Below are 23,558 nucleotides of genomic sequence, written 5' to 3' on the forward strand. Positions count from 1 at the left end.
GGAAAACTGCACTGTAAAATGGGAGAAGTGCAGATTTCAAAAAGTGACTGTGTCTTCAGTCCCATCTTGTTTCAGAAAGTGCGAATTAAGTAAATTTGCCTGTAAAATGTGAACTGAATAAAATCCCCCACATCCCTACCTTTGGAAGCCTATTTTGCAGACCTCTACACTCAGTATGTGGATGTTGAGAGTAGGCCAAGGAAGCTGTGTGGCATCAGGGGTGGAGCCGCTGGAACAGTGACCCCCAATTCATTGTGAGTACAAGGGGACCTTGTACTTTATATCGCAGGGACATGTAATGGGTAGCTGTTTGTGTAGAAGCAATTCCAGCGCTACCTTTGCTTCCAAACTACTGCTGAGGATTTCCCACCCCAACTTTTAGGGTTTCTGTTGGTCCTTCCCATCCCTTTACTTCCTTAGTCAACAGGTCACACAGCAAGGTCTGTAGGGAAATGTAGTTTACAGACTCTTCAGTCTCATTACAAGAGTCAAAATAAAAATTTTTAGAGAGAGCAAAAATAATAAAAGATGAGTGATGAAAGCTTAAAGAAACAACAGTAGCAGCCCTTGAGCATTCACAGTATGGAGGTGTCTGTTGGTCACTTACTATTTGGATGTAAATGGACACCAACTGTTTAAAAACACGCTTCAACTCTCCAACCACTAAAAACACCCCTGGCACATACAATTTGTCAAGGATCTCTCTCTTAATTATAGCCCTGTGAAAGTCTGGGCTGGCTTATTAATAAGAAAAATTACATTACCTTACTCTTGCCCTTTGACTGAATACTGAGTGCAAGGATTGTGTTGCATTGTTAAATAATCTTCACTAATGCATAATTAATACACAGTGATTTAATTTGACAGCTTTGACTCCACTCCCTCTCCACCGATGAGCCAAAATTTACATTTTTATTAGAAAAGCACGGATTCCATTCTGGAAAAAGGCAGTTGGAAATTTTCCATTGATATTTGTTTGCTTGTTTGAGAGCCCATTCCACCAGATAGGCTAGCTTCCAATTCTTTCTGAAAGGAAGAGGGATTGCTTGTCTGGAGGGTGAGAATGTGAAGGACTTTTGCAGTCTTTCAGAACTTTTCTGATTCATGAGGGTATTACATGAAGAAAGGGAATCAGGAGCACAGTTGACTAATACCATCCATAGTTTTTTACAAGTAACCAAGATTACTTGTGACAGTCAAAGTAGCAACAAGTCAGGGATTTCCTGCATGTGTGTCCCAAAAAATAGTGTAGAACACCCTTTTTCACAAAATAAGATAACTCCATGACACAGAAAAAGTTTTGGCTTTGCTTGTACTATACATATTACATAACAGTATGACTGACAAGCAGAAATTACAGTCATATTTGCAGAATTGAAAGAATTCCAAAATTTATTTTAAGAAAACTTAGTATAAATACTAAGAGTTTAATGAAAGATTAGATATCGGATGAAGAGTTTACAGAGCTCTAAGAGGTCAGGGAAGAAAGACGCTCCATTCCACTTGCTCCAATTTTCTATATATTTTTTCCCTTTCAGTCAACAATATCACCCTGATAATAATTCCAAAGCTCATATTTTACAAATTAAAACATTGGTTTTTAATTTTATTTGAAACAGTGTGTTCTGAAGCTTTCAATGCAGACACAGTGTCCAGATTCACACGGAACACTAACCCAAAACATAACTTGGTGCACTCATGCAAGCAACTAAGGGGGTTCCCAGACCAAAAGTTGCAGTCATTGCACGCCTCCCCTGGTTCTACAGTGGTGCCCCGCAAGACGAATGCCTCGCAAGACGGAAAACCCGCTAGACGAAAGGGTTTTCCGTTTTGGAGGTGCTTCGCAAAACGAATTTCCCTATGGGCTTGCTTCGCAAGACGAAAATGTCTTGCGAGTTCCTGCAAGGTTTTTTTCCCTCCCCCCCTTTTTCTAAGCCGCTAAGCCGCTTATCAGCTGATCCGCTAAGCCGCTTAACAGCTGATCCGCTAAGCCGCTAAACAGCTGATCCGCTAAGCCACTTAACAGCTGATCCGCTAAGCCGCTTATCAGCTGATCCGCTAAGCCGCTAAGCCGCTAATGGGCTTGCTTCGCAAGACGAAAAAACCACAAGACGAAGAGACTCGCGGAACAGATTCTTTTCGTCTTGCGAGGCACCACTGTACTGCTGCCTTGCTAACTGGGGCTAAGGCATAAATCTTTGTACGGGGAATCTGCACAAGTGCTCCTTTGCACTTTCTCCCAGGTGGGCCAAGGATCACTCAGAGAGCTTTAGACACTGATGCAGCTCCATATAAAACATCTAAACTTGAGACGGGACTCCATTTGCTATGATATGCTTCCATACTGGTGTTTTACCGGTTTTAGGTTACTACTACTACTACTACAACTTTTTAAATTATTAATACCCCACCATCTGACTGGGTTTCCCTAGCCACTCAGGGCAGCTCCTAACAGAATATTAACAACATGATAAAACATCAATCATTAAAAAAATTCCTAAACAGGGCTGCCTTCAGATGTCTTCTAAAAGTTGGATCTTTATTTCCTTGACATCAGGTGGGAGGGCGTTCCACAGGGTGGGCACCACTTCCGAGAAGGCCCTCTGCCTGGTTCCCTGTAACCTTACTTCTTGCAGGGAGGAAACCGCCAGAAGGCCCTTGGCACTGGACCTCAGTGTCTGGGCAGAACAATGGGGGTGGAGACACTCCTTCAGGTATATTGGGCTGAGGCCGTTGAGGGCTTTAAAGGTCAGCACCAACACTTTGATTTGTGTTGCATTTTTTTTTGTTTTAATTCTACTGTTTTCTATTTTGTACACTCCTTAGCTGCTTTTAAAAATATTAAGCGGCTTGTAAAGGCTTTAAAAGAAATAAACTGGTTTGCCAAAGAATTAATGAGGAGCATTGATCGGCTTCATCAGGAAAAGGGGATAAGAACCACTGGTTCACAAGCATTCTTCTTCTCTACTCTGAAAAGCAGCCATTGTCCCTGAAATAAGCTAAAATGGGGCTGGCTTCTACTTCTAGCAGCTTTTAGTCTGTGGAATAATCCACATACTTTCTACAAATAATTTAGCTTTCCCCAAGGAAAGCCTGATAGTTTCTGATCCCTCTCCCCCATAGCAATGCTTCACACACACACAAATAACAAATTTATATCCACAACAAAACCATTGCTTCTCAATTTAATTTTAAGAGCAGGTCACAGCAACTCCTGGTTATTTTTCTATTTCCCCTTTTTGCAGTGCATCATCAGTTTTCAAGCACAGCAAAGGAATACGACTTGCAAATGTGCTACTATAAAACACAAATTGGCCTTCCCTGGAAAATAATCTCACAGCCATAAAGGAAAGCTACAATAATTGTCTGATCACCGCGTACCGAATGTCACAGCTATATAAACAACACGATGCTCTTTTCAAACCTAGATTATGTAGCATTCCTTCAGAGGAAAACATGGCAAGATCTGTCTTGTGGCCAGTGAGACTGCAATCATACATCTTGGGCGGCAGCGGGGAGGGGGGATATTAGGGGGCTTAAAGGGGAGAAAAGGAGTACAGAATCCTGGCAAAACAAAAAAGAAGAACAAAGCTGTTGCGACGGAGCCAATGTAATCTATTTTAAGAACAAACCCTGCCTGTCTAAATCAAACTTGTCTGGGAAAATCCAAAGGCACCTTGGGGTTTTCTGATACATTCTAATGGGAAAGCTAGATGTTAATAAATTGTTAAGTATTTACAAAACAGAATATAACAGCTGATGGGAATTGTAGTCTAAGGAGGGCACCAGGTTGGCAAAGGCTGGTGGTCAAGCAAATGAAAATCCAGTCAGACCAGATTCTACCTTTCTTCTTCAAACACTTTCCCCAAAAAGATAAATTTTCCCACAAAAAAACTTTGGGTTAAAGCTTCCCTCCTCATTGCCTACTGAAATTAGAGCTGCACCAAACAGTTGCCTCTTCACTTCTGAGGTAAAATCCTGTACTTCGGGGGAACAGAAATGTGTCCCCTAAACCCCTCTGTTGTATGAATACCTGCTTGTTGACATTCCTGCCCACTGCCACGATTTCAGTATTTATTTCAGCAAATTGCAGTATTTCCACTGCAGTGTATCTTACCTGAGTCTTCTGCTGAGAGGGTCAGGGGTAGGGGGAACTGAAGTGAGCGTCAAAGACAGAAATCCCTTCTTTATCTTGGTCTTACTTCATGCACTGAATTTATTTATCTATTCAATTTTATTTTTAAAGGTATTTAAAGTGCAGCCACGGGCTTCTCCAAGCAGCTGGGAGCTTGCTTTGGCCTCACAGGAGGCCTGAGAGAGCAATTTAAGGAGCCACACCTGTGGCCTGTAACACTAATGACCTGGTAGGGCTGCTGCAAGCTTCTTTCTCTCAGCACAGCCTTGGTACCTACAAGAAAACAGCAAACTACACAGCTGGGTAATGTTATATATCTCTGAGCCCCACCAACATGTGTAGGGGGGAAACAGTGGATAACAACAAAGGGGGTGTTTCAAACTACTGATTCTAAGCCCTAACCTTCAACAGAGACCTAATACCTCCAGACAACTGTGGGGTTCTTGTTGTAAATCTCTGGCATTCAGGTCAGCACTTCCATGTGCTAAACCAAGATGTCTGCTCTGAGACCTCCATCAACTTTCCTCACGGTCCACAGGTACTGCCGCCGCCATTGCTTCTCCCCCCAGAGGAAGTCCCTTCAGGCTCTCTGGCCCCTGCTTCCCTCTGCCCAGTCTCCCTCTGAGGAAGGGCCAAAGGGGGTCTGTCCACAGAGTGAGGCATCTCAGCCAAGAGCGTGCCTGCACCACCCCCACTTTCCTGCAGCTGCTAAAAATTGTGCTCAAACCAGTTTTTACAAAAGCCATACAGTGGTACCTCAGCTTACATAAGCTTCAGGTTACATACGCTTCAGGTTACAGACTCCACTAACCCAGAAATACTACCTTGGGTTAAGAACTTTGCTTCAGGATAAGAACAGAAATCGTGCTCCGGCAGCGCGGCGGCAGCAGGAGGCCCCATTAGCTAAAGTGGTGCTTCAGGTTAAGAACAGTTTCAGGTGAAGAACGGACCTCTGGAACGAATTAAGTACTTAACCCGAGGTACCACTGTATTTTGGTTGACTGCAATGTGCGAACCAGACCAATCACTGGGTTGTGTTGTGTGCGACAAGGCCAAGCAGCGATCTCCCACATAGGAGCCAACTCTTAGAGGCTGAGGGTTTATGCCTCCCCTAAAATATTTGAGGGGGCACAAATATCAATCAACAGGCATTACCATTCAAATAGTGTGCATGCACAGCATCATGTGATCGATTATGTGGGTTGGGATTTACCTATCGCCCCCCCCCCCATGTTTTATTAAAGTTGGCACCCCTGATCTCCCAGGTCTTATTCTGACCCTTTTAACTGCTTCCCCACTCTGGTTCCAGGGCAAATTCTCTTGTTAGGTCTTCAGACAGAGAGACTAAAGCGTTTTAGCAGACGTGAAAAATATTTTTGAAGGTAAATGTTGGTTTTGTTAATTGGCCAAGGACATCTTCCTGCAGGAGTCAAACAATACTGGATGATGGTAATTAACACTCTCGATGTCGTCCAATTACCGTTGACACTTCCTCTGTTATTAGGCTTGTTAGAGACATTGAAAAGCACAGTCAACCTGGAAGACTTCACACACAGATGCTCTTTTGCCGTTTCCAGGGCCGCTGTTTTTGCTGAACACAGTGCCTAAGGTTAATAAAAATTAGTGCCTAAATAAGATGTGGATTCTTATATAGTGCCTGAGTAAGATATGGAATTAATTACATTAATTACTTATCAGTGTACCACTAAGCCATCTGCAACATATGGATGCCGCTTATTTGCTGTACGATGCACTGTCCTTATGCGCCAATATATGCTCCTGCTGACCATTTCCATAAATTACTATTTTGATATCATATGGCTCCTAGTTTGATGATGACAATGGTTCAGTGATCCTGGCTGTTAACCAGAAGGTTGGTGGTTCAAGCCCACCCAGGGATGGCTGTGGGCAGGATTCCTGCACTGCAGAAGGTTGGACTAGATGACCCTTAGGCACCTTTCCAACTCTGCAATTCTAACAATGTTCAAATGACTTTTATGGAATTGTGCTGCTGCCTGGAATTCTCCATTTTTGCAAGCAATTTTCTCTGACAGAATGCATTTTGTATGTTATTTTCATATTTATGTACACACACAGAGAGAGACACACAGATTTGGAGAAGTGTGAATTTTGAAGGATGGCTGTATAGTTTTGGAAAGTGCCAATTAGGTAATTGTTATGTACTGGGCTTGGATCTTAGAACAACAGGCAGGTAGGATCCTGGAAGGCAGCAACCTGATTGCTCTGCAGGAGCCGCCCAATCCTGCTCCAGGAGGAAGTGAATCAGCAACCTGATTGGCCTGCAAGAGCAGCCCAATCAGGCTCCAGGAGGGGAGTTGAATCAGCCAATCACGTGGGACCCATTGTGTAAATAATGTATATATAGCCAGAGGTTTTTTTGGGGAAAGACCCTCACTCACTGTTTAGCATGAGCTGAAATAAAAGCATGAAATCAACACTCAACTCTGAGTATATTTCAGTAATAATAATAATAAATAAATAACAATAACAATACAGTGGTACCTTGCGTTACAGACACTTCAGGTTACAGACTCCGCTAACCCAGAAATTGCTTTAGGATGAGAACAGAAACTGTGTGGCGGTGGCGTGGCGGCAGCGGGAGGCCCCATTAGCTAAAGTGGTACCTCAGGTTAAGAACAGTTTCAGGTTAAGAACAGACCTCCAGAACGAATTAAGTGGTATTTGTATCCCGCCTATCTGCCTAGGTTGCCCCAGCCACTCTGGGGTGGAAAAGAGGTTTACACATACAAATAAATTAAGAGCCAATAATGAACCCAGGACACACTCTCCTCTGCAAAAATGAACAAATAGTCCACTTGGTACTGCTAAAATCACTAAATAGCTTTTTTTTTTTGGGGGGGGGGAGCACGTGAAATGGACCGGCAACTGAACTAGCTTCAAAAGACAAGGCAGCCTGGTATTTGTTTCTCTCAGTGCCAACATCACCTACTTCTCCAGGCAGGGTGTCAAAAAATGCAAAAGCTCTTTGTCTCAGTAGCTTAAAGAAGAGAAATACAGGGCACTGCGTCTGGAGCCCTAGTATGCTCCTCAGCCTGCAAGACCAGCCACTGCCTTTATTTGCCTGAGGACAGCGGAGCAGTTTCCGCATGCTGCTTGGAAACACAAATACCTTCTGCTGTTTAAGAGCTATATATGGGGAGGCCTATGCTAACGTCAGTTTCAAGTCCCTTGGCCACAGGAAATCTATTGTGAAGCCATTATATTTTGTGCTGCAAGACTCTGAGTGTTGAATTGCTGCTGTCAGCCCTGTAGCTTGCAAGGATCTGTTGCCTTGAGGCAAACGCTGTCACTGTGCACCCCAACCCCCCGACAAGCACATGCCTACTCATCGACTAGCTCCAGCTACTTCCCGCTGGGGAGCGCGACCCTTTCAGAAGCAGCTCTGCTGTTGTTGTTATGACTCTCATGTGCAAAGCAGCCACACAGAGATGCCTTTGGTTGTGTCTGTCATTTTAAGAGATGGGGCTGATTTCCTGCACAGCTTTAAACGGCTCATGTCGTGCTCCTATTACCTTCTTGGGATATGCAAGGCACAAGGGTCCCGAGAAGCAAGCAAGCAACCGATATTCAAATACCTGGAGTGGGTGAGATGATGGCCAAGGAGGTTGAATGCTGGTGTACCAGGGCGGTCACAGTTTTGGAATCTGAATGAGTAGTTAACCCAAACCTGTTTTGTTTTTGTTTTTAAAGCCTTACATAAATGGTTTTGCGGGACTTTCCCCCCTCCACCACTGGCTAAAGTTCACAGAGCAATAAAACACCAAGGGTGTGGAATCCAATGAAGACTGCACCGCCCTACCAATATTGTTGTTATTGTTGTTTAGTCGTTTAGTCGTGTCCGACTCTTCGTGACCCCATGGACCAGAGCACGCCAGGCACTCCTGTCTTCCACTGCCTCCTGCAGTTTGGTCAGACTCATGCTGGTAGCTTCGAGAACACTGTCCAACCATCTCGTCCTCTGTCGTCCCCTTCTCCTTGTGTGCCTCAATCTTTCCCAACATCAGGGTCTTTTCCAGGGAGTCTTCTCTTCTCATGAGGTGGCCAAAGTATTGGAGCCTCAGCTTCACGAGTGAGCACTCAGGGCTGATTTCCTTCAGAATGGATACGTTTGATCTTCTTGCAGTCCATGGGACTCTCAAGAGTCTCCTCCAGCACCATAATTCAAAAGCATCAATTCTTCAGCGATCAATTGGGTGGGTAATACCACAGGACACTGGTCTTTAACTGATAGGTTGGGACCCCCTGGTGGGTCAGGACCTGATTCAAGGTGGGTCACAACAGAAGCACTAAACACCATGCAAATAAATGGCAAGATATTAGGAAATGGGTCCCAAATGCAGATTTGGGTTAAAAGTGGGCCCTGAGTCTGAAAAGGTTGAAGTCTACTGCGACAGGACATGTGTTATGCCAATCTGTTAACACTTGGATGGTCAAAAAGCACCCCAATGGCAGAAATCAATAGATTTCTGGGGCTATATTCCCACCCCCAGCCCTTTTTTTGACTTTGGACACCTAAATCTGTACTGCTGGATAAGTGCAGGCAGATAGCAATCCAATTCTAACATTTAAACACTCCAGATATACGAAGAACTCCAGATATACGGAGTCCAAATTTTACCAGCCCCTACAGTGTGTTGAGTCCCACTGCCTGGAAGTTAACTCCCCCAGGAGAATGCCAAGGATCGCAGGCTTAGCAAAGAAACAGAGGCTGGATCTACACTGACCTGTTTCATGTTATTAGATATATTGTTCTAAAATGTCACAGGGCATGGTGAATTAAATACCTTGTTTTCTTCGTAAAAATGCTGTTTCTTTACTGCCGGTTCCTGGTTGCTCTGCAGCTCCCTCTGGTGTCACATATTAATAATGCATTATTAACGCTAAAAGCAGAACATAATGTGTCCATCTACAATCCTTAAACCTTCCTTAATGTTATAAACCATGAGTGTAGATCTGCCCAGAGACAAGACTGAAACATTTGTATTACTTTTTAGCTGGATACCTAGTAGGCATTACCCTGCAATGCATGTAGAGTTAGGAGGAGCTAGACAGCACACTGGACCTAAGATCAGTGTGCTATGGGGATGCTATTGTGTTCTGCCTCTTGAAGAGATGACACAACACACTTTGTTTAGCTTCACCATTTGCCTAATGGCTAGTGGCTACTAGGAGGGGAAAACACATTCTGTTTGGGTGTGAGCAAAAGTAAACGGATTGGCAGTTTGAATGTAGCCAGTAGAATAGAAAAGTCTGGTGCCTGTGGACTGTTGTTGTTTCAGGCTAACTGGTAATAATAATAATAATAATAATAATAATAATAATAATAATAATACAGTGGTACCTCAGGTTACATATGCTTCAGGTTACATACACTTCAGGTTACAGACTCCGCTAACCCAGAAATAGTGCTTCAGGTTAAGAACTTTGCTTCAGAATGAGAACAGAAATTGTGCTCCAGCAGTGTGGCAACAGCAGGAGGCCCCATTAGCTAAAGTGGTGCTTCAGGTTAAGAACAGTTTCAGGTTAAGAACGGACCACTGGAACGAATTAAGTATTATAATAATAATAATACTGTAATGGTAAATAATTTATTATTGGTACCTCGCCCATCTGACTAGGTTGCTCCAGCCACTCTGGGTGGCTTCCAACGTATACAAAACATAATAAAACAGTATACATTAAAAGGCTTTCCTATATAGGCCCGCCTTCAGATGTCTTCTAAAGGCATGTAGTTACTAATCTCCTTGACATCTGATGGGAGGGTGTTCCACAGGGCGGGCGCCAGAATTGAGAAGGCCCCCTGCCTCGTTCTCTGTAACTTTGCTTCTCATAGTCAGAGAACCACCAGAAGGCCCTCGGAGCTGGACCTCAGTGTCCGGGTAGAACGATGGGGGTGGAGACGCTCCTTCAGGTATACTGGGCTGAGGCCATTTAGGGCTTTAAAGGTCAGTGCCTGCCAACACTTTGAACTGTGCTCGGAAACACTGGGAGTCAATGTAGGTCTTTCAGGACCGGTGTTATATGGTACCGCTGGCCGCTCCCAAGAAGCAACAAAGTTCAGCTTTCAAAGGGATGCCCTAGCTCTGAAATGGGGAACCTCAGACCTGAGAATTGGATGTGGGTCTCCAGGCCTCCCTACCCAGGCCTAGCTGAAGCTCCTCTCCTGAAGCCACACCTCTCACCGCCCCTGCTTTGTGTCCTCTTTAAGTGTTTAGGTCTGGCTGGAACACGTCCTTGAACTTGGATAATGTCTCTTGCTTGCTTGGATGAATGGAGGATAGAGAGGGTTGCCTTAGTCTATGTACAAACTAGCCTATGGCACAACAACAGAACCCGTTGTTGTTGCTTCTTCTTGGTTCTGCCTGTTACTGGGATGTCCCCTCAGGCTGAAATACCCCCCATCTAAGCTGTAGCTTTGGGAGAACATCTGCTATCCTTAACGCTAGCACAGTTGTCCAGAACGTTTTTCACCTCCTCTTTGCTCAGCTTGCATCCAGATTATCACAGTTGCCCTGTAAGTTTCCAGCACATTCCTTTTATGTGAAAAGCAGCCCTGTTGTTGGGGGCGGGTGGGGAGCGGAGAGAAGGATGCTCTGGAACGTCCTACTGCTCAAGAAGTGGGGGAGTGTGAAACGCTGTCAAAAAAGAGGATTAAATTGCTTGGTCTTGGCAACCCATAGCAGACGAACCGAGCCGTTTTGCTCGTCTGGAGCTCTACGCCTTGCATTCATTTGGAAGCTAAACAAAATTCGGCTGTGCTAGACAAGGCATGCCTTGGTTTGTCACCGAGCCTCAGCTTTGGTTGGCTCTGTTAATGCAAAGACATTGCTTTTAATACAGGGAAGGCTGTAGATTTCCCCCTTACAGGCTTCGTACAAGCAGTGGGGTGCGAGGATTAACTGATCTCACAATTAGAGCAGCACCAACGGCAGCCCTTGTAATCTCTGCTTGACTGAATGTCACACATAAATAATGTATGCGCATTTCCCTGCTCTTGTGTCATTTGCAGCCCAAGAGTTAAGGGGGGGAAAAGGCATTCAGGACATTTCTTTCAGCGGTTTTCTTTTTTATCCTTTCAATCAGGACAATGCGGCAGCATTCCAGCAGGCTTAACAATAACCAGGGGCATCTATATTTGGACCTTTGGCTTAATTCAGGCAGGGAGCGAGAGGGTGAGAACAAATTAGCACTTCAGAGTCTCTGCCAGCTTGGGTTTTATGAGATCGACTTACCTTCAGGGATTTCACGTAATATCCTTATGACTGTCGGAATAATAAGCTGACGGACGTGGCTGACTTCTCTGTATCATTCTGCACAGCGATGCCAGTTCAGGAGACCCAATAATTGGCTCCCTTCTTATATGGGACGCTTGTCAGAATGCATTTGTTGTTCCAGGAATCTAATCTAAATAGCTTTATGAAGAGTGAATCCGCCTGGATCCGAGGGACAGGAGCATAGACACAAGTTCAATGGAACTTATTTTCTCTCCTGGAAAGGCTGCCAAATCTATTTCTTTTAAACCAAAAGTGGAAATGAAACACCTTGACTAGTACAAATTACAATTCAAACTGATTGTTCAAGACTATCAAAAGGAATCTTCTATCTCGAATTCCAGCTTTCGCAGCCCCATGAGAAAATGAAACTATGAGTGACAGCCACTTTAGAGAGGGCCAAGTACTTCTAATGGCATTACTTTCCCATAGAATTTTATGTTCTCAGGCATGATCACTGATAAAAAAACAACCAACCCAACTTCCAGGAACTGTGTACATAGACTTGCCTTAAGCAGAATAAAGTCAGTATAATTCTTCTGCACCCCCCTTTTTTTAAAGCAGAAAGGCATCATAAGTGACCCAAAGAATGTAAGAAGATCCCCTCTGGATCAGATCAAAGGCCAACATGCTGTTCCCCACAGTGGCCAATCGGACATCAAAGGAAGTCCACAAGCAGGACATGAAGGCAACAGCCCTCTCCTGCTCATGACCCCCCAGCAGCTGATATTTGCATGCATGCTATCTTGGATCCTGGATGGAATACACAGCCAACATCACACTTCAAGTCAAAGGTGACCTCGGACAAAGTTACCTGCCCTAAATAGAGGTTGCTTGGGGACTTCCTAATATTGTTGTTGCCTTCTGCCTTCCAGTTCATAAACTGGCTGTATAAGATAAGCATTTTTTACTTGAGAGCAAAGTTGGCTGCTCATCACTTGAACGATTCTATCATGAAAACCTAAAGATCAGAACTCACAACAGACAAGAGTGCTGGATATCCTTTTCAAATATACCCCGAAACATTTATTTCCCTTGGAAGGTATGTGATGGCTTTGCTTAAGCTTGCAATTATTTGAAATATGAATTAATCATTGGCATATCTTATTAACCTCAGTTAACACCAGCTTCTCCATCAGCCTACGCTTGCTCAGGTGACCAGCTTATTATTCCAGAACTCTCTCATTTCTAGAACATGATGGACGTGCCTTCCTATCAACATTGCCATATTGGTGAATCTTTTTCTTGTTGATATTTTGATCTGGCACATCTGATCGAGCCTGGCAAAGTTATATCCAAAATGGAATAGCCTTGGCACATATGATGGAATTAGACTAGCTGATAAGGAAGAAAGCTACAAAATAAGTGGAGAAAAACCCTTTGTCGGAAGCCCAGTGAGATGGACAACCACTTTGGGCAATCACACAATTCCCACCCATTCCTCCAACATCTCCCACCTTAAAAAGGAGTGCTTAGAGCAGTGAAGGATACAAATTTTAGGGGTGTCTAATTTCTCTGAAGGGGTGGTCTTAATTTACTTACCTGGTTGCAAGTCAGTAGCCTTTCTTTACTGTGTAGAAATAAGTTTGTGGGGGGTAGGCAAACTATACAGATAAGACCAAATCAGAGAATCTCTATGGCTTAATGCAGTGGACAAGGCTTCTTAAGTCCTTACACTATTAAGGCAAAAAGCCTGCACAACACATGTCCCATCTTTCTAGCCCTGTAACGTCTCACAACTTTTCTTGCTTTTGCCATGTCCTTTGGTGATGAAGTTGTGCCACACTAGGAAGCATTAAGTGAGCTCTTCCCAAGTTTGCTTGAGGTTATCTCTTGGAGAGAGATTATGGAGCCTGCTGATTCTATATGGGATCCTTTCCACGATCTTGGCAGAAATACCATTTTCCTAACTTGACTTTCCCAAGAGCTGTGCCCTAAAGGTAATAAGACAGAACATCGTGTTATGCTCTTTCACTTTAATACACTGCAAGGGAAACATAATTTCAGTTCTGTGGTGCCTGTCATATTTCTGTAGATTTAGTAAATGGCATTGCTCTGATAACTCTACAGACACTCAAGAATATAAACCATACATCTGGTAATCTGTAAAGTCAAGGTTTCTGATCTACTTTTTCCTTGTCAGTTTATCACAAGGATGGGGGAGATTGTTTAATTTTTTTAAAGCTTTCTTGAGCTGATGTAGTAATTTGTCACACAAGAAGTGTCACGATTAACATCAAGGTGACAGACCATTTATTTTAAATACTCTTTGAACCCCAAATTCAATAGAAGGAAAAGCAACATTGTTTTTCTCTTCAAAACACAACAAGCCTGACCTTTACTGTGTTTTGACATGCACTTTAATTCCTGACAGTTAAATTTAAGGACAAGGAAACTACTGCTTTCACACAAGTGACTGATCAGTAATTCATAAAATTCCTCAAAGGAAGCACACAAAAGGATTAAATAGCTGTGTTGACTTTTTTTTCATCCTTATAAACACCAAGAATGGTGCAAGTTTGAAGATGAAAAGGTCACTTTTGTCATTTTACCACCCCCCCTCTCTGTGTGAAGGGAAACCAGGATTTGCTTTCATGTGACTCAGAGAAACAGCTCAAATTGTGTTGCCAATGAACACCCAACATAAGCCCCATCCCAAGAAGACAAAGTTGGCCAGATGTCTCCTAGGGCCTAAACTTGCAGTTAAAAAAAAGAAGTTTTTGTGTGTTTGTCTGAAATGCAAATAGAAGCTTCTGGGGTATTTGAGAGATCATGGCCACACCATAACTTTTAAAGGACATGACTCCCTCTGAATAATCCTGGGACCTGTAGTTTACTCCTCATAGCTACAATTGCCAGCACCATTAACGAACAGATTCCCAGGATTTATTGGGGAGACTCCAGCGCTTTAAATACTTGGATTACAGGAGGTGGGGAGGGGCACTTCCGTTCTTGTTGCTGTCTGGAAAGTCAAACTTTCCCTACATCTCTGTTTGTTTCATCTGGTATGGTCCTTTTCCCTGGTAAAAAGGTAAAGGACCCCTGACAGTTAAGTCCAGTCACAGACAACTCTGGGGTTGCGGCGCTCATCTCGCTTTACTGGCCGAGGGAGCCGACATTTGTCCGCAGACAGTTTTTCCAGGCATGAGTAAGCCGCTTCTGGCGAAACCAGAGCAGCGCATGGAAACGCTCTTTACCTTCCCGCCGGAGTGGTACCTATTTATCTACTTGCACTTTGACGTGCTTTCGAACTGCTAGGTTGGCAGAAGCTGGGACTGAGCAACAGCAGCTCACTCCGTCACAGGGATTCGAACCGCCAATCTTCCAATCGGCAAGCCCTTCTCAGTGGTTTACACCACAGCGCCACCTGCGTCCAAAGGGTGAACTGCTACAATGCCAGTATGATTTCTTACAGAAAGCATGTTTTGCTTATATTTTTGTTTTAGATTTAACTTCTCAAAAATAAGTGCAGGCACAATTTACTCATTTCTCCTGACCACCTTACTCCATTTTATAGGGAAATCCCTATAAAGGTTAATCAATTCAGATTCTCATTCAGATTCAGAACTCATTCAGATTCTGGAAGTGGGGACAAGAAGTGTATGACCATAATTATAGGATCTATAGAAACAGCTTGGCCTCCGATGATACAGACTGAGGGGGTTTAAAACACCCCATACCAATTACTTACCCAACCTGGCTTTAATAATGGATTTCTTCAAATAACTCCTAAGCTTCACACAGATTGCTTTTCTAACCAAGGGTCTTTGTAATGACCGGGTTCATAGATAACGTTTTCAGTTAATTAGCCAGAAGACACAAGGCTGTTTCCTGTTGGGGTAATTTATCACTATCACTCGACATTTCCTAGGAGGCCAATTCACAAACACTGATGTAGTCCTCTTGGCTTAATAGGACGACCTTACAACAGGGCAGGTGATTTATAACTGGTCTTCCTTGGCTCTTTAAACAGAGCTTGTGGATAAAATATCAACGCAAGGGCTTCCTCTCCAATTTCCATGCAAATATCTGATTTCGTTGTTAGCTGCATGGAGGTTCCATTTTGGCTGCATCGTGGATCCAATTGCTACTTGTCCATGAAGAATGGTATGGAAGGGAGAGCAGCAGGCGTGTCCATCAAGCATGGAGGCTGCAAAGAGCAGGAAGTAACTCTTCAATTAAATGCTTTTGGGCGTGCTTTATGAGTTGATCCAACTGAGGTATCCCTGTACAGTGGTGCCCCGCAAGACGAACGCCTCGCAAGACGGAAAACCCGCTAGACGAAAGGGTTTTCCGTTTTGGAGGCGCTTCGCAAAACAAATTTCCCTATGGGCTTGCTTCGCAAGACGAAAATGTCTTGCGAATTCCTGCGGGTTTCCCCCCCCTTCCCCCCTTTTCCTAAGCCGCTTATCAGCTGATCCGCTGATAAGCCACTTAACAGCTGATCGCTAAAAGCCACTAAACCGCTAATAGCGCTAATCCACTAAGCTGTCAACGGGCTTGCTTTGCAAGACGAAAAAGCCGCTATACGAAGAGCCTCACGGAACGGATTAATTTCGTCTTGCGAGGCACCACTGTATTTGTTTTGCTTTTCTTGTTCTTACGACTGGAGGAGCAATAGGCTTCTTTGAAGAGATTGGGTGCCCAACTCCCACACTCTCCCTACCAGCATTGTTTTTACAAGGCTTATGAACGGCATACTTAGATGACTTGATCTGGAGTCTAATTGGTTGCAAAAGGGTGTCAGTGATGACACAAGCTGAATCTGTGTAGCAGATCACTGCCCTCATCCACGTTTCCCTTTGATAAATCTTCAGCATGGAATGCCAGCTCTCTGACTCTCCAAATTTCTGTGTTATCTGAACCGCACTTCTATCTGATTCAGTCCACAAGTCGGACACAGTGTTTATTACAATAAGGTTACCAGATTTTTTTCAATGAATCCGGGGACACTTTTCAACTTCAATGGATTTTGTATGGGGGCTGATTTGTAAATCCGGGGACTGTCACCGGGAAACAGGGACATCTGATAACCTCATATTACAAGTTCTCCATATCTTCAAGGTTTGGGTGTCTGCTTAGGACACCAGAGAGAAACTTTAAAATGCTGCCGCTGCACTAAACAATCATAACACATTCCGCATGGGGATTTTAAATTTCTCCAAGTTATGAACTACTGCCATTTCCACTATTTCCGTCTTCTTTTCCTTCTGCTGCCACCACAGCTAATTAGCAGGGACTTCTTAGCAGGCTCTACTTCTCCTGACCTTTAGAGGTTGCAGGGTTTGAAAGAGAGAAGTTGTCCCCAGTTTTTCACAATTTTGCCCATTATTATCCAATAGCAAAGTCAAAACAGTCTGCTTAAAAGCCTTGTTTCAAAAAAATCTTCCTATTAGAGATTTTCTCAGCTGGCTGAACCGCTAGTCTGCTCTAGCTCCAACTCAACATCCATTCAAGACTTAACTCCGTCAACTTAAGGGTCAGGGAAGTGGACCAGGAAAGGACAGGGGTGACCCAGCCCCTGAGATGGCTCATAGGCAGCACTCTGGAGAGAGCCAGCAACTATGAATGAAGGGCATCTAGGAGATAAGGTCAGAAGTGAGGGAAAGGGTCAGCAATGCAAGACAGACTGTAGCTCAGATACACCTTAGACACTGAAGCTTCGTTAAAACACGGTATTAAAAACAGTAAAACGACATACAATTTCAAAAATAAGGTGCGTCCCAAAAATATACATCTCAAGTGTGAAAAGCCCAGGGTGAAGAGCTGCACCTTCAGCATTTTCCAAAAGATGTATAATGAAGGTGCCAGATCTAATTCTGTAGGAAGGGAATTCCACAACTTAGGGGATACCACAGATAAATCCCTCTCCTGGGCCGTTACAAGCTTCTGAGGGTGGAAGAACAACCAAGAGGGCTCCTTCTACTGATCTTAGCACCTGAGAGGGTCTAAAAGGAAGAAGGTGGTCTTTCAGGTGTTTTGTGTTTTGGGGTATGCTCAGTGGTGCTCACTTCTCACTTCACTTGAGATCCTCATTTAAATTAAGCAAAAGGAATTCTAAGCCCTCTCCTCATTTTATGAGCTTCCCATATTCAGTATGAAATAAAAGAATAGCATTTAGATTGAACTTCAGAGTGCCCAAAGTGCTTCACCTTTATACCAACCTTGGCAGTCAAGTAAATTACTCTAAATGAAACAGAAGGATGAAGCTAAGAGATAAAAAGTTGGCCACACCTTAGGGGGTTCCTTGCTGAGGTTAAAATCTGAATTGGAGCCATCCTTGAAGTCTTTTTCATCTTTAATATAGGGAAAGTCCTTTATTCATCTTTTCTGATCTCAGCCATATTTGAAAAGCAGCAAAAATCCATTAACATCCCCCCCCCCCAGGCATAGCCTCTTACTAAGAATTTCCTTTCCATCTTCCAATCAAAACTTCAAAACTTCATGGTTTACATCTCAAACTCTTTAGCCATTTCACTCCACCAACACCATGCAACCAAGTCATTAAGGTTTATTTACACAATGTAAGGGCCGATCAGCAAGAAGTAGGTGAGGGAAGCAAAACATGCAGGGGTTAAAAGCTACAGTCCCCAGCTCAAAATTTTCACATCTACCACTAGCCTAGACACATAATAAAATCCACCTTAATTTTTGCTTCAAACACCCAAGTTGGATGAAGATGAAAGGATTTTAAAAGCCTCATTAGTCTAATAGAAACATTATGTACTTCACGTTTCAGAGATTGTGATGTGCAACCAAGTACCCGGGAACCAAAAAAGGGATTTCCACCCATCATCCATCACCCACAGAAGAAGCTGGAGTTGAAAAGTTGTCTCCTAATATTGTTCTTCATTGTTTCATCCATCTCTAGTGTTTTACCCTCGAAACTATATATATTTTTTAAATCAACAAACTTCCAGCCCTGAAAATCCCTTGGGATTTTATATAATTGGCTAAACTGACAGCAAGCATTAGAGTCAGAATAAGACTTCAAGCAGAAAGAAAGCAATGTGGGCCAAGACAGTCTCAAATATTTAAAAGACGCTGGGGAGCTATGGAATGTCGAATTTCGGAGACCTCTGTCACAAGAAAACAAAAACCCTTCTTCCGAGCAGGGCTTTTAACCAGGATTCAAGTTTACAAAACAAGAGCTGAGCCAAACCTGAGACCTTATAGACTATAAAACATTTCCCAGTGTTGAATAAGTAAATATTTTAGCATAGAAAATGCAAGACTGACCTTCCTTCGTGGACGAACATTTGCAAAGGTACTGCAGCATAGTGTCCTCAATCTGTTTTTGACGAAACACGTGTGTCAGGGAACTGACATCGGAGCCAGGAGTGGAGGCAGAGCTCCCAAGCGATGCCGGAGAAGGGGCAAGCAGGGAGAGAGGGAACTCATCAGCTGGGGAAGAAAATCAACGTAACACCAGGGATAAAGGGGAGCGATCGGGGGGAATCGGAGAGGGGTCTCCAGGACTCTTCGCTGGAGACCAGCGGGGAGAGCACTGGTCCTCCTCTGCCCACACCCACCCTGCACAGAGGACTTCTGCGCAGGGAAAGTAGGCGTAGACTTGGCGTCAAAGAGCTTTTGTGCTGGAAGAAGTTTAAGAAACGCCCACTGACGGATTCTGCTAGCGACTGAACAGCCACGAAGTGAAGGGCTGTCCAGGCAGGAAAGGTTTGACCAGGCTAACAAGCCAGGCAGGGTAGCAACTTACGCACGAGCAACCCCCATACATTCATTACAACTTGGAAACACTTTTTAAAATAAAAAAGGTAAGAGTTTTCTCCGTAACATTGCTTCTCTTTTTATCCTTACCATGGCATGTTATAACTAAAGTCAGTGTGTGGTTTAAAAATGAAGAGATGAGCTGTCACTGGATATGATGATATTGTTGTGGCTGGAATTTAATCCCGACTGGCATAGCATCTACCTGCTATGTTGCTATACAGGTCAGTGTGCTGAGGTTCTGTCTGACTCCTGCCCTGACCCTTTTTCCATTGAGATTCCAGAAAGGAGTGACTACGGTATTGACCTGTAAGAAAACCCTATAGTCTCTCAGGTGAGCCCAAGAATTTTAGGGGGAAAGAACAAGGTCTGCAATCTACAGGCTACTCATCCCCAGGTTTATTGTACTGGAGGTTTCAAATTTGGTCACACTATAGATTTATAAAAGCAATATAATACCATTCATTTTATTCTTAGCCTCTTTCCTAATACAGTCGTACCCTGGAAGTCGAATGGAATCCGTTCTGGAAGTCCATTCAACTTCCAAAACATTTGGAAATCAAGGCGTGGCTTCCAATTGGCCACAACCCGCGGAACCCACGTCAGATGTTCAGGTTCCAAAAGAACGTTTGCAAACTGGAACACTTGGTTCGGGAGCCAAAATGTTCAACTTGCAAGGTGTTCGACTTCCGAGGTACGACTGTACTCAAACGTAATATTTGTTTTCTCATAATTCCTCCCCCCTCCCCAACAGCAAATTCTGAGAACTGGGTGAGTAGCATTTATTAGTGTTTGTATAATGTACAATTTATCTAAATGAGGAAGAGAAAAGTGTAAAATTAACCCCTGAGCATCAAACAAAATTTGAGACACATCCAATACAAATATTGTACATTTATTGAAAGAATACAGTAAAAAAAAAAAAAAGGTCTTGCTGACCTGTTAGTGGTAATTGGTCCAAAGAGAAAGAGGCCATTCAAAACTATTTGCAGATTTTCTAAGAACACAGAAGATCCCTTTTTTTTATATAAACAAAACAGGCTAGGAAAGTGAAATAAGCTTAACTTCAGTTCAAATAGGAATATAAAAAAGGCAAATAAATAAACGATAAAATGTAGATCTGTTAAAATTACAAAGAACAGGTAACTAATAAGTATACATAAGCTATCATTTTAACTCTTGTTAAAAGCCAGGAAAGCTTCCCTTTCCTCCCTTTTTTGTAAAGCACCTGTACTTTTTGGGAAGATGCAACCCTTTCCAGTGTTATGTATTATCAATGTGTTTCACAAATATATTATTTTTAGACAACAAAACAGCATAAAAGGTGCTTTACCTGATATTAAACCTGCTGGTGCATATATTGGCACTAACTAACAAACAAACAAAAAAAAAGGAGAGAAAAAGACTCAAAGCCACACCAAAATACATATATGTAAAAAGCTGTAAACAATTGCAGCGTCTACTCAATATATCTAAAATTCTTCTATTCTGGTTTGACAATGAGCCCCTATGACCTTACTCAACTTCATGGGAACAGCTAAAAAATTAGTAAACCTAGTTCTGGGCTGTCAAATCAACCATGGGGGCGGGGGTGGAATCCTCATTGCCTAGCCATGTGACCTTGCAATTGCTTTAGCATCAGAGAGAAAGGATTCCGTTCTAATAAGCACAGGCATGAGTCACCAATCTTTGTGAACAAAAGTTATGGTGAAAGAAGGTCTGCTGCAGATGGCACAGAGTTAAACCAGTAAAATGTTCCTGGTATTCCCCTAAGACCAGCCGTGGGATAACATACCGGCAGGATTTGACTGTACATAAAAATCTTTATTATCCTGCTTGTCTATACAGCTGTAAGCCTGTTTTTTCCTTTCTTTTCTGCCTTGTACTTCTATGAATACTCCCCTCCCCCCAAAAAGAATAATTTCCTGTGCTATTCCTTGATACATTTGAGATCACCTACACTGATGTGTTTCTTCTGGCTCTTACATTTCTCACTTTGAAGATGTACCTTCCTTCTGTAAACTAATCACAGCATTGGCCTCCTTTTCTTGCTTTAGAAAGTTGTTTTTCTTACACACAGCTCCCCTTGGTTTGGATTGTTAATGGCATTGCTAGAGGGCTTCTCCGTCTTCCCTTGATGTACTCGGTGCCCTATTTCTGCAGAACGAGGAAGTCTGTATTTTGCAATCAGAGCTAAAATAACACCAAAAGATACAAACCTGCCAGTAATTACAGGAGTTCGGCTGGTCCCCACTTCCTAGTGATAAATTTATCACATGGTTTAGCTGTCTTGCACATTTTATCCACCCTCTTTGTCAAATTGTATTTTATGCAGGTTCTGCAGAACATACATAGTTGATTGTATGATGCAAGGCCCCAAAGTTCTATTTAAAGAAACAGTTACCTTAGTTGGACAATTCCTGTGCATAAGGAAATCTTTTGTAAACCTAAGATTAACTGTTGGGGGCATAGAAGGGTAGCTGCACATCATATTTTCATCAAGTTATGAAGTTTTCTTCCAATATTATTTTGCATGTTGATTCTATATTTATTTATGCATTTCCCATAAACAATCCAGAATATTTAGGTTAAGGGTCTTTAATAGATGTATCCAGATTATGTATTTGGAAATACAGGCCAGGATTAAAAAACAAACAAACCTACAAGACCAGTTCCATTCGCTTAATGGATCTTGTGCTTATCAAACTGCAGCTTCCCCTGAACAAACAAACTACTTGTCAAAATGAAAGTTTTGACAGCAAATTGCAATACAATCTGGGGCTCAACTGAACAACGAAGTAGCCTTACTCAGTGTCCACAAGCCCCTTGGGCTGTGCCTCAAAGCTGATCTTCAAATCCCAAGATTCAAGAAGCTAGTGTCAAACCAAAACATTATATTTCCTGGAGACCATATATAAAAGGCTTAAAAAAACTTTGCTGACTCCTCTGACGTAACCTTTTCTACTTTCACATCATGTGGCCTGACCTACCTCAAGTGACTATCTGCAGAAATCAATCCCAAAATTCCTACAGGAATAAGCTATATTTTGAATGAAGATGCAAGGGGTGATGGGAGAGGATTCCATAGCATTCTGCACCAAGGTTAATGGTTTGGAGTTAATAACGATCAATCACTATTGAAGGAGGTTTCGCACATAAGATTTTAATGAAAAAGTTTAGGGCCTCTTCACACATTTTAAAGATGGAATGGGTAGCATCCAAAGGCTTCCTTCCTTCAGAGGAAAACGCCTTCCATTGGAAGAAGGGAAACTTTGGATGCAATCCAGCGTGTGTATGATGGCAGTAGGTTTACAAACCCATGAAAGCTAAAGCTGGGACTGGCTGCACCTTTCTTCCAAGCGCACATCTGCAACATATGAAGCAGGCCTGTTATTGTCACACAAAAAATGGGGGAAGAAGGAACGGCTTCAGAAAGACTGCTGCCTGAAGCAAGTACATTTTGCATGCCAGCAAGACGGTAGTTTTCTGCATATAACGCAGCAAATACTTTTGATCCAAGATGAACATTTTGGAACAAGCACCCTAAAAAGTGAACATGTTGTTCATTCTTACTGTATCAATTGCTGCATGATGAGTTTTTAAAATGTAAGGTCTTTTAAAGCCGTCTAGATCTCCTTTACTTTTGCTTGCTTTCTTGTTGATAACTTTCTTCAGAACACAAGAAAAGTTCTTTTGCTTACAAATGCTGCCTAACATGTTGCCGGCTGTAAAGGGAAGGAGGAATGTAACTTTTAGCTATGTACACTCTGACCTTCTGCAGATTTTTCAGTGTTTCAAGATCTAACGTTTTAACATCTGAGGAGAGAAAAGAGCCACGTCTGGGCAAGAGTTCAACCAGTTTCTGCCTTAGGTTTCAAGAAAACAGGCGCTGGTGGACGTGCATGCAGATAGCTGAGCTCAGAAGAAAAGTAACACAAGGCCACAAAGAAAAACCCAAACTTATCAGAACAAATATTTTCTAAAACTAAGAAGTGGCAAACTGTAAAAGTATGGTTTTGTGCTTCAGGGTTTGTTGGCCTTCTTGCGCTCAAAAAGGATCTCTTGTCCATTTAATTATTCAGAGTGAAGTCGGATTTAGGTATCTCTCTTTGTTCATTTGACTGAGAAAAGGAATATAATTATTGTGGTTAGTAGAGAATCTGATTTTGTTATTCAAGGGCCAGATTGCTGTATGACAAAACCCCAAAGTCCTGTTTTCTCATTCAATTTAAGAAAACAAACTAGTAAGAACTAAAGCTATATGCTACATTAATAGTATGCTTAGAAAAGGGTGTTTAGGGACTGGCCATAGTTCTCTAAAATATTTTTTTTTTTTTTAAAAAAAAACCCTCCCTCGATTTGGATCGGGACCATGGCAC

General features: G+C 42.8%; 1 long non-coding RNA gene across 1 annotated transcript in view; it reads right to left on the minus strand.

Annotated features, from left to right (window-relative positions):
- Positions 1-18,749, minus strand: part of LOC307226836 — a 53,786-nt gene extending 35,037 nt beyond the window's left edge. The window contains exon 1 of the long non-coding RNA XR_013843569.1: positions 18,688-18,749. This is a non-coding gene — a long non-coding RNA (uncharacterized lncRNA). The remainder of the gene's footprint in view (positions 1-18,687) is intronic.
- Between the last annotated feature and the right edge of the window lie 4,809 nt (positions 18,750-23,558).

The sequence above is a fragment of the Podarcis cretensis genome (genome assembly GCF_951804945.1).
Source record: "Podarcis cretensis genome assembly, chromosome: 11".
Classification (NCBI taxonomy): domain Eukaryota; kingdom Metazoa; phylum Chordata; class Lepidosauria; order Squamata; family Lacertidae; genus Podarcis; species Podarcis cretensis.